Source organism: Ovis canadensis, chromosome 24 (genome assembly GCF_042477335.2).
Source record: "Ovis canadensis isolate MfBH-ARS-UI-01 breed Bighorn chromosome 24, ARS-UI_OviCan_v2, whole genome shotgun sequence".
NCBI classification, from domain to species: domain Eukaryota; kingdom Metazoa; phylum Chordata; class Mammalia; order Artiodactyla; family Bovidae; genus Ovis; species Ovis canadensis.
Window position 1 is genome coordinate 46315587 of NC_091268.1, and position 14973 is coordinate 46330559.

Consider the following 14973-nt stretch of genomic DNA (forward strand, 5'->3'; position numbering starts at 1 on the left):
GCTTCAGCTCTTCAGCCTGAACTTGGACAGGTTGGACTAATGATCTCACTGATAGTTAAAAAAAAAAACTCCATGATTCTTTGAGGGCTAGGGTCTATGTCCCCTCCCCTTCAAAATGGATTTTGTGACTTCCTGCCCAGTAGAGTATGGTGGAATTGAAATGGTGCCAGTTTCAGGGTCTTGGTCTTAAAAAGCAGACAGCTCTACTTTCTCTCCTAGCCATCATGCTGATAGGAAGCCCAGGCTGCATGGAAAGGCTGCGTGTAGGTGCTGAGAGACTCATCTAAGGTCCCAGAGGATCTCAAGCATTACCTGTCAGACGTGAAGATGCCTTCAGATGATATTGATCCCCAGCTGTTGATCACTCTTAGCTTCAGATCTCTTTAGCTGATGACCCAGAGAGACTTTGTGGATGGAGACACGCTGTCCATGCCCCCTTCCCGCCTGCACTGCCCCACTGCCCTGCCCCCTGCGATTTCCTGTGCAAATTCCTGGCTCACATAATAAAATGGATGTTTTACTTTGTGAAGCTTGGGGTGTTTGTTGTATAGTAATGATAGCTAGAACAATTAGCATTACTATTTAGGCAATGTTGGAGATTGATAGTACAGCCAAATGTTTAAGGAGATGGATTCTGGAGGCAGACTGTCTGGGTTCTAATCCTGGCTCTCCCTTTCTCACGCTATGTAAATTAGGGTAAATTACTTACCTTTTCTATGTCTCTATTTTCTCATCTGAAATGGAATACTAATAGTAGCTACCTCATTGTGTTGTCGTGACCATTAAATAACTCAATATATTAAAAAAGTAAGTCCCAGAGTGTAATACAAGTATTACAAATACTTGTAAGTACAAGTATTTACAAAGATTATAATGATGATGGTGATAAAGGGTGATAAAGGGCCACTACATGCTTATCTGGAGTTTGTAAAATTCTGGGATGGGCAGGGTAGGTTGCATAAGCTGGGTGTGACCTGCCTTTGCCCAGCACACTTCCCATGTTTCTAAGTACATCCAGAGACACACATTGTTCTTAGCTATTCAGCAGGTGTTCAAAGGCACCTTGGAAGTGTGTGTCGTGTCTCTGGACCTGTCGCTGTCACAGTGCTCAGAAATTGGATTCTGCAGAGTGGAAACATGTGGCTTGTTGGCAAGGCAACTGGTTCAGAGCAGGGACATTTCCAGGCTGAGAGAGCTCGCCTTTGTCAATTGGGTTACAGCCCTCATAAAAATCTGTTTGTTTGTGTTCTTTTCTGGATGCTCAGAGGTGTCAGGCTACCTTGAGTGGCGAGGGGAGGATGCTATCTTCGCATGGTTGGCTCCATCTGCACCTCTCTGTACATCCTGGCTGCTAAACCAAACCCCGGACCTCCCAAGTGTGCAGAGTACCTGGGCCGGTGATGGGGGATAAGATCGAGATCTCCAGTGGGGAGGGCTTGCATTTCTAAGTACATCTGCCTTTTCTATTTTTGCTTCCAGGTAGATGGCGAGTTTGGGGCTCCTGTGCTCCTGCATATGGTGTCATCAATTTCCATTTAAAAACCAGAAGGGCAGCCTTCTAAAATATTGAGTTTTGGAGGTGACAAATAGAAATTTATGGCAGGAGGGTTAACTGCTGAACTAGGGTCTGTCAGCAATGCCATTATGAATGAAATGAAAGGATATGAAAGTTGAAAAAAATTTAGGTGCTCAGGGTGGCATGGTGAGACTTGGTAGCTGATGACTAATTCTCGGTTTAAATGCTGGCTCTGGGATTTCTCTGATGGTCCAGTGGTTAAGACTCTGTGCTTCCAACGCAGGGGTCACAGGTTCGATCTCTGGTCAGGGAACTAAGATCCCATATGCTGAGGGAGGTGACCCTATCCCCAAAATACTGGCTGTGCCATTCATGGCCCATGTGATCTTGAGCCTCCCCTGATAATGTTAGAAAGGGAATGCTGATGACGTCGTATCCGAGCACTCTGAAGGAGAAGCTTGATTGCTAATGTGACTATACAGACTGGATTGGAGTATCTTCATAAAGGATCCCTCTGCTTGTCACGGTCACAGAATGTTCTTTCCTTATTAATTCGCTCACTCATTTCTTCATTCAACAAATATTTATCAAGCACCTCCTATCTGCCAGGCACTGTACCTGTTGCTGGGGATATAATTAATGAACAAAGCAATAAGATTCCTGTATTTCTGAGTTTAATTCTAGTGGTTAGAAACACAGACAAATAATAAAATGTGGTATATTCAGTTCAGTTCAGTTGCTCAGTCGTGTCCGACTCTTTGAGACCCCATGAATCGCAGCACGCCAGGCCTCCCTGTCCATTACCAACTCCCAGAGTTTACCCAAACTCATGTCCATCAAGTTGGTGATGCCATCCAGCCATCTCATCCTCTGTCGTCCCCTTCTCCTGCCCCTAGTCCCTCCCAGCATCAGGGTCTTTTCCAATGAGTCAACAGTTCGCATGAGGTGGCCAAAGTATTGGAGTTTCAGCGTCAGCATCAGTCCTTCCAAAGAACACCCAGGACTGATCTCCTTTAGGATGGACTGGTTGGATCTCTTTGCAGTCCAAGGGACTCTCAAGTCTTCTCCAACACCACAGTTCAAAAGCTTAGACCACGATAAATGCTATGTAGGTAAAAAAGCAGATGAGGGAGGGACTCATGAAGTGGGGAAGCATTTCGGTTTTACATCCCACATCAGGAACGGCCCCTTTTGAGAGGGTGACATTTGTGTAAAGATTTGGAAGAGGCAAGGAAGTGAGCCACAGAATTACCTGGGGGAAAAGCTTTCTAGGCAAAGCAGAAAGATGCGCAAATGCCCCCAGAGGCCATCTGATGTGTTTGAGAAACAGCGAAGAGGCCAATGAGGCTGGAGTGGGGTGAGTGGGAGAGAAATGGCAAGGAGGGCATGCTGGTTTCAGAGTCAGACCATGTAGGGCCTCATAGGTCATTCCAAGAACTTTGGCTTTTTCTCTGAAAAAGATGAGAAGCCTATGGAGCCTATGTATGTAGCCAAGGAGGGATATGATTCTACTTGAATGTGAAAGTGAAAGTTACTCAGTTGTGTCTGACTCTTTGTGACCCCATGGTCTGTATAGTTCTGGGAATTCTCCAGGCCAGAACACTGGAGTGGGTGGCCTTTCCCTTCTCCAGTGGATCTTCCTGACCTAGGAATTGAACTGGGGTCTCCTGCATTGCAGGCAGATTCTTTACCAACTGAGCTATCAGGGAACCTCTTAGTTTTTAAAAATGTAATAAAAAAATTTTAAAACAGCTTTGCTGAGTTGTAACAGTAAACGGTACATATTTAAAATGTGCAATTTGAAAATTAAATTAGGGTGAAATAGATATAACATAAAATCTATCATCTTGACCATTTTTATTTATTTATTCTTACCATTTTTAAGTGTACAGTTCATTAATATTATACCATTCTCGTTGTTGCGTGACCAGCCTCGCCATGCAAAATAAAAACTTACTACCCATTAAGCAAAAACTCTGCATTCTCCTCTCCTCTCCAGCCCCTGGCAACCAGCATTCTACTTTCTGACGACTGTAGGTATCTCTTAGCTGTGGAATAATGCAGTATTTTGTCTATTTGTGATGGGCTTATTTCACTTACCAAGATTCATTCATGTTGTAGTACTCTTCTGAAGAGAACAGTTAATTTTGATGAAAACCAGTTTATGAGTTCTTTTATGGGCTTGTTCTTTAAGGTTGTCTTCCAACTTTGATTTTAAGAGGATTCCTCTGGCTGCTGTGTTGAGAAGACAGTGAATGGTAGGCAAAGGTGGAAGTGGGGAGACCAGTTAAGAGGCTGCAACAAGGAGACCAACAAAAGATGATGATGGTTTGAACTGGGCAGGGGTGATGAGAAGAGGAGGGATTTGGGCATGTCTTTTAAAACTTTGAATTACTTCATCTATTTCTGGCCGCATCCGGTCTTTGCTGCTCCACACTGGCTTTCTGCGGTTGCGGCGCAGATGTTTCTTATCGTGGCGGCTTCCCTTGTTGCTGGGCATGGGCTCCACAGCGCAGGCTCAGTGGTTGTGGCTCTTGGGCTGAGTTGCTCCCTGGCCAGTGGGATCTTCCCAGACCAGGGATCGAACCCATGTCTCCTGCATTGGCAGGCAGATTCTTTACCACCGAGCCACCAGAGAAGCCTGGGTAATGTCTAAAAGACACGAAAGTCCTTGGGATCTTCTGAGGGATTGGATGTGAGATATGAAAGAGAGAATGTAGTGAGGCTCCAGCTGAGGACTTGGGAGGTTGGCATTGCTGTTACCTGAGACAGGAAGGGTGTGGGCAGAGCAGGTGAGGGCGAAGACTTGGAGCTTGGTGTCTGACGTATTAAACTTGGGATGCCTGTTAATGTTAATTTGAGATCCCAAATAGGGGGGAGTTTGGACCTGAGTCTGAGCTCAGTGTGATTCAGGCTCTGGTAGTGCTGGGTTCTGTGTCATCCCCTGACATTTCTCTTCTGAATTCATATCCTTTGCTGAACTTGTCACTTCCTTTATTGGAGCTCAAATACCAACTGCCTAAGTTCTGACTCATGTAGGCAGTTGCTCATGATTCAAGCTCGAGACCTCAGCCTGGATCAACTTCATTTCTATGCCTCATCTATACCGATGCCCACTTGTCCTTCACAAGCCTGTCACAGTGCAGGCACCGAGACTGGAGTTGCTTTCTCCCTCTGCCCTTGTAGTGGAGATTTTTCAGGCCTTGCTGACTTTTGGGAGGGAAAGCCAAGGAATCCTCTAACATCTCCCCTTGTTGCTCTGAAGGCCTGTCTCCCCCATGGTTTGAGTTGTTCCCAGTTTGTAGGTTTAAAAACCCTGGGGAGCTAACACCTGCTAAGTCTTTGCTGAACACAGATGGTGTAGATTCTAATCACATGACCAAAGGGAGCAGTAACCATGCTTTCCTTGGTTCTGCAGATGAACTTCTTCACCGCAGAGCGTCTCACCTGGAATGTTGCTGTTCATTGGGAGCAGACCTGGATCTATTTACCGACTACCTGGAGATTTGCTTGAGAAGCTTCTGAGTCTCAGTTTTAAGATGGAGGGAAAAAGAAAAGGAGTGATCTTTAAGGAAGACTGAGCAACAAGCTCTGGAATATTATTGCCGTACTGTGCTTTGTCGCTCAGTTATGTCTGACTGTTTGCAACGCCATGGACTATAGCCCACCAGGCTCCTCTGTCCATGGGATTCTCCAAGCAAGAATACTGGAGTGGGTTGCCATTTCCTTTCTCCAGAGGATCTTTCCATCCCAGGGGCCGAACCCTGGTCTCCCTCATTGCAGGCGGATTCTTTACCGTCTGAGCCATCAGGGAAGCCCAAGAGTACTGGAGTGGGTAGCCTATCCCTTCTCCAGGGGAACTTCCCCACACAGGAATTGAACCAGGATCTCCTGCATTGCAGGTGGATTCTTTTCCCAGCTGAGCTACCAAGGGGGAAGCCCAGTATATTATTGAGGCCAATAAATGCCTTCTCGGTCCCTTGGGCAAGTGAAATAGCGCCCTCCACTGGCCGGTTCCCCACAACACAAGATGTCTCCAGGGAGCGCGTATGCTGTTTATTTTTAAAAAAAATTTTAAAATATAAACTTATTTTAATTGGAGGTTAACTACTTTACAATATTGTATTGGTTTTGCCATACATCAACATGAATCCGCCACAAGTGTACATGTGTTCCCCATCCTGACCCCCCTCCCTCCTCCCTCCCCCCTCCCTCCTCCCTCCCCCCTCCCCGTACTATCTTCTCTGGGTTGTCTCAGTGCACCAGCCCCAAGCATCCAGTATCATGCATCAAACCTGGACTGGTCATTCGTTTCATATATGATATACATGTTTCAATGCCATTCTCCCAAATCATCCCACCCTTTCCCTCTCCCACAGAGTCCAAAAGACTGTTCTATATACATCTGTGTCTCTTTTGCTGTCTCTCATACAGGGTTATTGTTAGCATCTTTCTAAATTCCATATATATGCGTTAGTATACTGTATTGAGTTTATTATTTCAAAGTATCCCAGAGGCAGTGATCCCAGATTTAATATGAGGCTCCGCCAGAGAAACAAGTCCCTTTTAGGAGAACTTTGCATATTCTAATTGTGTTTCCCCCCAGATTTCTACTTACTGTACTAAAGCCAAATTAATTCCAGAGAGGGAGAAGGTTCTTTTGCTCTCGCCTTACTCATGCAGCATACATTTTCATTATTCCTTCCTCTTTCTGGTCCTCATCGACTTGCAGACATGTTTATATTGCTGAAGGTGTATTGAATTGATAAAACTTTGTATGATCATTATTCTTAAAACACAGAGTGCTGCTGTGAACCATACCCTCTGCTAAGAGCTGACGGCCACTTAAAAGTTTTACTGGATTCTCATAACCACTATTTAGGTATTCTGATTAGTCTTGTTTTCTAGATGAGGAAACTGAGGCTCAGAGCAGAGATTCACAACCACCTACTTTAACATCAAGAAAGTCTGGAATTTGGTAGCAGGTGTTTGAGAGCCACAAAATTTGTGAGATTTTTGTGCAAATCACTTAAATGTTTCTGAGTCTTGGATAGTGATTCCTTGCTACATCCTGGGATCATTGAGAACTGAAAGGAGTTGTGTATGTGAAGGTGCTTGATAAACTGTAGGCTTTATTATAATTCTAAACAATAATTTATATCCCTTCATTAATAATCTTCCTGTTGTTGGATTTAAATGGCCTTTTATTTATTTGTTTTAGTTGCTAGACATAACATTGCAGTGACTATCTCATATATATATATATTATTTTTGGTCACGTGGCACATGGATATTAGCCCCCTGACCAAGGGTGGAACCTATGTCCCCTGCCTTGGAAGCATGGAGTTTTAACCACTGGACTCCTAGGGTAGTCCCTTGTATAGTTGTAATTTTTATTCTTTGAAAGTTCCTTAGGATAAAGGGATATTATGGAATTTTAAGATGGTTTGTGATATGTATTGCCCAGAAGTGATATCAGTTTATATGAATACCCACAGTGTGTGCGGCGACTGCTTTACCACAGTGTTGTAATTTGGATAGTTTCTGAAGTTCCTCTAAGGATATGAGCGTAAGACACATTGTTTGAGAGGGCATTTCTTTGATTACAAACAAAGTGGGAATTTTTCCCACATGCATGTTTACTAGCAGTATCTCTGTTTTCATGAATTGTCTTATCCACTTCTCTGCTAGTTTACTGGGGACTTCATGTTTTGGTATCAATATGTATAAGCAAGCATATTGATAATAATAAGCACAACATAGGCACGAAGATTTGCTGCAAAGATTTTCTCTAGTATTTGCCGTTTGATTTTAGTTATACTAGTTCTGTCCAATGGTTGTTTATTTCTATAATGTACAAAGTGGCCATCTATCATAATTTCTTTCAACAGAACTTATAAAGTGATCATCCCCTGTGCTCTCTTCAGCAGGACATCTACTAAAATGGGAACCACATAGAGAAGAGTAGAGTGGCCCTGTGTGAGGATAAATTCATTAAGTATTTTGTATTTTTTGTGGCAAAGATTCAGACATGACTTAGAGGCTGAACAACAACAACAAATGGCATAAGAATTAAATCTCAGTGAGGCTATTACCGAAAAACCCTACAAAAAAACCAACAGATTTTTCCCTCTGAAGCATTATGGTAGAACAAGCTCCCTAGGGAGAATTTTGTTTAAGCTTTTCATATCCATATTTACCTATGATGTGTGATTGTGTGCTCAGTTGAACTCTGCGACCCCATGGACTGTAGCCCTGCTAGGCTCCTTTGTCCATAGGATTTCCCAGGCCAGAATACTAGGGTGGGTTGCCATTTGCTTCTCGAGCCAGGGATTGAACCTGTGTCTCTTGCACTGGCAGACAGATTCTTTACCACTGAGCCACCAGGGAAGCCCCTCACTTGTGATATGTGCTTATAATTTTCTTTTTGTGTGTTTTATTATTATCAGAGTTTAGGAAGAAGATCATGCTTGCTTAATGGACATTAATGTAGTATTACCTCTTTTTGCATTCTGGATGTTTTATACAACATTGAAACCATCTGTTTCTTAAAAGAATGAAAATTGTTCTGGTGGAAACATTGGGACAAGCTGCATTTTTTGGTTGTTTTCAAATAATTTCTTCAATTTCTTCCTTATTATTCTGTTCTGATTTATATTTCTCAAGTTATTTTTAGTAATCTATATCTTTCTAGAAATTATTCTTTTTATGGAACATTTCAGCTTATTTGCCTACAAGTGTGCATAACATTCTCTTTGGGTTTAGAGAAAAAAAATCCATTTTCTGTATTTTGTCCTATCTCCTTTCTCATTTCTAATTAAAAATGTTCCCCTTAATTATATTTGTCAGAGGTTTGTTTATTTTAGTAGTCTTATCAAAAAGCCAACATTTGAACTAATTTATCATTCTACAGCTTTATGTTTTACAATGTATTTATTTCAGCTTTTATCTTCATCTATTGCCTCTTTTGAAATTACTTTCCCCTGTAATTTTTCAATTGAAGGCTCTGTTAATATCAGTTTGGATAATCCCAGCCTGAATAGGATTCTGAAGCCCAAAATAAGTTACGGGGAGAGAAAATTGTGTATTATCAGTACGTGTTTATCAATCAGGGATCCGCAAGAAGTGAAGAGCCTGCACCAGTGATTTCTATAGCGGGAATCCATTTGGGAACTAGTTAGGAGGTGCCGAAAGCACTGAAAACCCAAGTGGGCTGGTGAGATGACATAGAGATGAGCAACAGCAGCAAGCTGCTCCTCCCCACCCACACACAGCTGGAGGGACTGAAGAAATAGGAGGGAATGTTCCCAGACCTGAGGGAACCAGCAGCACAGATCTGCTGAAAAGCCCCAGAAGGCAGAACTGGGTTCCGGGGTGGACAAGAAAAGTGAAGAAGACAACCTGAAGTTTACTGTCCTCCTCTTCCCAGTCTCCGCCTGGGTGCCTCTCTTTGCCAGAAATTAACAGGAAGCCAGCTGGCAAAGGAGCCTGAGAAATGTAGTTTGTCAGAGTCAAACTGAACCGGGAAGGGCAGCCGATGGACCCAGGAGTGGACAGTGACCAGCACAGACACCTTCTGTTCAGTGCACGTGAGATCAGACGGGTTTGTGATGCCAGCACCAGGGTGGTGTCATATCTTTGCAAGGTCTTGTGAGACTCAGCTTCTATACCCCTTTCTCATGCTCCCTGTCTCTCCTCTTGCTTTTGATCACTGAGCCCATATTAAAAAGTTAGGCAACTTCTGTCCCGGCTCTTTCCCTAGTCTGGTCTCTCTCCGTTGGCCGCCTTACTACTTACAGCCTTGATTCTAACCTAGACCTGCGTGCAGGGTACCCACCCAGCTCTTTATCTCCGTTTGTGATTTCGCTGCTCAACTCTGGACCTGGGCTTCTAGCTGCCTGTTGGAGGAGGGAAATAGCAACCCACTCCAGTATTCTTGCCTGGAGAATTCGAGGGATAGAGGAGCCTGGTGGGCTACCGTCCCCAGGGAAACAGAGCCTACACGACTGCACGACTAACACACACACACTCAGTCACACACGGTGGGCATTATGGATGCCTCCAAATCCTTATAAATGGGATTTATTATGTTCTCCTCCCCCCAGATCTCTTCTGTCCCCTGCATTCCTCTCTCAGCTGATAGCACCTCCTCCATCCCGGCATCAGAGCTGGCCAGCTGGGAATAACCCCTTAAGCCATCCTTCTCTCTCCCATCCCAAACAGGCCTTCACTCGTGTGCTCAGTCGTGCGCCCTGAGATTGCTGTTTTTTTCCTCTTACCTCGTTGCACCTATACCAGCTCTGGCCTCATTATTTCTCCTCTGGCTCCTTCCAGTTGTTGTCCCTTTCTCTATTCTCCTCCTGCTCCACTCCATTCTTCATATTAATGTGAAAATGATGGTTTTGGGAGTACAGACTGGCTGCGTTACTCAAGCTGTAAACTCCGGAAGGGCCTCCAGGTGTGCGAGATTAGCTCCAGGTGTCTTTGCTCTGGGATTGACTCCTGCCTCCTTGGCCCACCCTGTCTTTTACCGTTTTTCGTCACTGCTATCTGGACTATTCGGAGAAGGCAATGGCAACCCACTCTGGTACTCTTGCCTGGAAAATCCTATGGACGGAGGAGCCTGGTAGGCTGCAGTCCAGAGGGTCGCAAAGAGTCAGACACCACTGAGCGACTTCACTTTCACTTTTCACTTTCACGCTTTGGAGAAGGAAATGGCAATTTACTCCAGTGTTCTTGCCTGGAGAATCCCGGGGACGGTGGAGCCTGGTGGGCTGCCGTCTCTGGGGTCGCACAGAGTCGAACATGACTGAAGTGACTTAGCAGCAGCAGCAGCAGTCTGGACTATTCTATGTCCTTGAATTCTATGCCTTGAATCTTGCTCAGTTTCAAATTCCAGCTTTGGGTAGCCTTTCCTGTTGGGCACCCCTCCCCCCCGTCCCCGCAACAGAGTCAGTCACCCCTTCCTCTGTGTTTCCCAGCACTTTGCTAATATCTCTCCTAGAGCTGTTAAATCTATTCAATAAACTGAGTTTCGCAAGAGGAAAGCCTGAGTTCTGTTCATCTTTGTTTTCCCAGTTCCTAGAAATTTCCTAGAAATGCTCAATGCGCATACATATGTACACACATAAATAAGTACAATTAAAAATTATTTAACAAACACTTGCATAATGTTTACAACCAGGCATTGTTCTGAACACTGTAACAAGTTAAAACCTTTTAATGCTTATAACCACCAGAAGACTCAGAGGCTGTTATAGGTACCACTTCCCAGATGAAGAAACAGGCACAGATTGGGTCAAGCAGCTTGAAGCCACACGGAGTGAGCGGCCGAGCTGGGGTTTGGATTCTGGCGGTCTGGCTGCTGACTCTGGCTCTCTATCCTGGTCTCTACTGCGCCTCAGCAGTGTTAGCTGTATGAAGAGGATGTGCCAAGAGGCTGCCTGATGGGCAAACCAGTCTGCTCTACATGGTAGAGATCCCAGTGGTTCTGGGTGTGGCCATTTCTTCATCCTAGTGTGTGGGCTCAGTTGCTTCAGTTGTGTCCGACTCTTCGCAAGCCTTTGGACTGTAGCCCGCCAGGCTCCTCTGTCCATGGGATTCTCCAGGCAAGAATGCTGGAGTGGGTTGCTGTGTCCTCCTCCAGAGGATCTTCCCAACCCAGGGGTTGAACCATGTCTGTTAGGTCTCCTGTGTTGGCAGGTGGGTTCTTCACCACTAGCGCCACCTGCGAAGCCCTCGTCATTTTAGGGAATCCCCCAAAGCCACAGATAGTGGGTTCAGTGCAGGGTAACTTCTCTGCAGGCTCACAGGTCTGCTTAAAGTTTTTCTCTCTCTAGCTGGAGATGCCCTGGTCTAATGATCTGAAGGAGCCCATATCTTTTGAGAGCCAGGTACCTCAGCTGGCCCAGGAGGCCTGAGGCTCAAGTTACTGTTGGGGTTTTTAATCTTGAATAAATCAGACTATTTCTTAAAATATTTTGGAGACCTTTTAGAAGCTAATAAGTGACTGTGTTCTCCCCAGGATAGCATAGGTCCTACCCAGAGAAAAGTTGGTTTAACTAGAGATTTATATGTTAGTTCCAATTCTGAAGCTTGTTTCCACTTCTGTTTGGGTCCTCAATGCATAGGATTTCTAGAGTTCTCCCGCTGAAAGGATCCTAGTACTTAGAGCATCTTTATTGTGTGTCCAGCACCACCCTCTCTACTGTGAAGATGTGAGAGAGGTATAAATTGGCATATGGGGGGGGGGTGTCTCCTAGTATATATAGTTGGAGAGAAGAGTTCAGGCACATGCGAGAAGAATTAGGACGAGACATGATTTTATATATTAGCATACAGCAATTAGTGTGGATTCAAGTGCCAGATTGAGCGATACCAACAATTAGAGAACAGAGCGGCATGTTGTAAGATGCAGATCATATGTTATGAATAGTAAATAAAAGACGAGTTAGAGAAAGTAGACAAATGAAGGCTGGAGTATGGAGGAGAGGTTTTAGGAGAGAGTGAGTTTTGACCTGAATAAGGCAGGAAGATGATAAATAATAATATGTAATTGAGAGCTTTCTTGGAGGAGGGTATGGCAACCCACTCCAGTATTCTTGCCTGGAGAATTCCATGGATGGAAGCCTGGTGGGCTACAGTCCATGGGGTTGCAAAGAGTCAGACACAACTGAGCAACTAACATAACAACACGACAGGTAGTGCTGGTGGTAAAGAACCCACCTGCCAGTGCAGGAGATGTGGGTTTGCTCCCTGAGGTGAGAAGATCCCCTGGAGGAGGGCCTGGCAACTTACTCCAGCATTCTTGCTGGGAGAATCCCATGAACGAGGAGCCTGGAGGGCTACAGTGCATAGGGCCACAAAGAGTCAGACGTGAATGAAGTGACTTAGCATGTAATCTTATGTTACGTGAGGGAAACTAGACCTCTGATTTGCTTCAGTTGGTATTATTTGGGTTTTCTGCTATGCTCAGCCAAACTTATTCCTAACAAACTTATTTATAATCTTCTTTCACTAAAATATAACCTTCATGAGTCCAAGGACTTTACTTGGTCCTTTACTGTTGGTAACTTTACTGTTACTACTAAATCCTGGGCACCTATAGTATTATCTGGCACATAGTAGGTGCTCAATAAATATTTATTGAATAATGAATATATGGTAATAGAGAAAGTCAGATGAGATTTCCTGAGGTGCTATTTGTGGAGTATGGGTCAGCCAGGGTAGGCTAAGTTTTGTTGAAGTAATAACACCAGAATATCAGTGGTTTATACAATAGGAACTTATTCCTACTTAATTATAGTCATCTTCAGGTCTCAGCAGGTAGCTGTCTTCTGTGTCCACCATTCTTGGCTGCTTTGACCTTGTAGCATCTTTCCTCAAGTTCACCGTGCTTCAGAGTTCACCTTGGCAAGAGAAGGGATCGTGGGAAAACTGTGATTCAGTTTTGAAATGCTCCTGTCTGGAAGTGACACATTCCATTTTGGCTTATGTTTCATTGACCACAGTGGGTCATACGACTGTGATGAACTTCACGGGGGCCAGATGAGGGAGAAACGGAAGTACTGTGAGCACAGGGAGTGTCTGCCATAGGCTTTACGCAGCCTCTGAAACCACTGGGAGGGAGAGGGTATGAGGCCTGAGCACATTCAGGCAGGGAAGAAATGATAAGGCAATCCAACCAAGAATGCCAGTCCAAGTGGGGAGGAATGAAGCCATATGCACATTGACGCTGCTTCTTTTTTGAATTGGGGTATAGTTGGTTTTGCCAGCAAAGGTCTGTCTAGTCAAGGCTGTGGTTTTTCCAGTGGTCATGTATGGATGTGAGAGTTGGACTATAAAGAAAGCTGAGCACTGAAGAACTGATGCTTTTGAACTGTGGTGTTGGAGAAGACTCTTGAGAGTCCTTTGGATGTCAAGGAGATCCAACCAGTCATCCTGAAGGAGCTCAGTCCTGGGTGTTCACTGGGAGGACTGATGCTGAAGCTGAAACTCCAATACTTTGGCTATCTGATGCAAAGAGCTGACTCATTGGAAAAGACCCTGATGCTGGGAAAGATTGAAGGTTGGGGAGAAGGGGACAACAGGGGATAAGATGGTTGGATGGCATCACCGACTCAGTGGACATGAGTTCAAGTGAACTCGGGAGTTGGTGATGGACAGGGAGGCCTGGCCTGCTGCAGTCCATGGGGTTGCAAAGAGTCAGACACAACTGAGCGACTGAGCTGAACTGATAGTTACATTATAATGTGTTGGTTTCTGCACAACAGAGTGAATCAGCTGTGTGTGTACATGCATCTCCTCCTTCGGGGACCTCTCTCCCCCAGGCCCCTCATCCCACCCCTCTGGGTTCTCAGCTCTGAGCTGAGCTCCCTGTGCCATCCAGCAGGTTCTCACTAGCTCTCTGTCTCACACATGGTAGGCATGTATGTCGATCCCAATCTGCCCATCTGTCCTGCCCAACTTTACCCCCGCTCCCCCTGCGTCCACACATCCTTTCTCTCTGAAAGTGACTCCTGTGTTTATCATTTTGAAGTTTGAGGCCGGCAGCTTCTTGCCCACATGTGACTGCTGAGAGCGCCCGCCCGTGTGTACTCACGCGGGGCCTCACCGTTGGTGCCTTCAGATGTACTCTGCCCTCCTGCTTCGTGCTGGTGGCCCGGGCTTGCTCCCTGGGCCACACATTATAAATCCCGAACTCCTGTAGCGTCTTTGCTCTCATCCAAACTGTGTCCCATCCCTTCAGGATTTTGAATTAAGTCATAAACTAATTCAAGCTAAGATGTGATAGTTTGATAAAATAACTCACCTAACATATTTGCATTTTAATGGAGGCTCTCAGTGCCTTAAAGCAGAAGGGTTGTAATTTCAGGCACCCCGGTAAGCAGGTTGGGAAAATATTTTTCTCCAGAGGAGCCTTTTAGTGCTCCTTAAATCTTATCACACTGCTCTGCAGACAGAACAGGACTGAGTTTTCTTGGCTGATTTCTGTCGTGTTCCAAGCCAGATACCACCTGAGGAGAGGGTGCGGCGCTAACCACACAGGCCCTATTTCATTAAGTATATTGGCAAGAGAAGAAAGGGAACCTATTCAGAGGGGATGGACTCAGGTGTGCAGAGAAAGACAAATACAGCATCCCACTACTCTGTCCCCTGATAAAACATCCATCGCCATTTGAATTATGCTGCTTTTCCATAAAAGACAACTCATGCTTTTTGTGCGGTTGTGGAAACAGCTAGGTTTCTTCCCCACTGTTTGACATTTTCCATGCTTGTTGCTAAATCTTTGACAGAAGCATTAGCTGGGCTGAAGAATAATAGTGTTGTAAGAAAGCTGATAATGGCCTAGGAAAAAAAAAGTATGTATAATACATACCTTGACATCGAATCGCTGAATACTTTAATAAGTAATGCACACAAACGGAGGCCTTTTGTGTTGACATAAAATGTAAGCT

The 14973-nt window shown here is 44.8% G+C and overlaps 1 non-coding gene across 1 annotated transcript; it reads left to right on the forward strand.

Annotated features, from left to right (window-relative positions):
- Window positions 1-1756: 1756 nt before the first annotated feature.
- TRNAG-UCC (transfer RNA glycine (anticodon UCC)) lies at window positions 1757-1829 on the forward strand. The gene has a single exon. It is a non-coding gene; the product is annotated as a tRNA-Gly (tRNA).
- Window positions 1830-14973: the final 13144 nt, after the last annotated feature.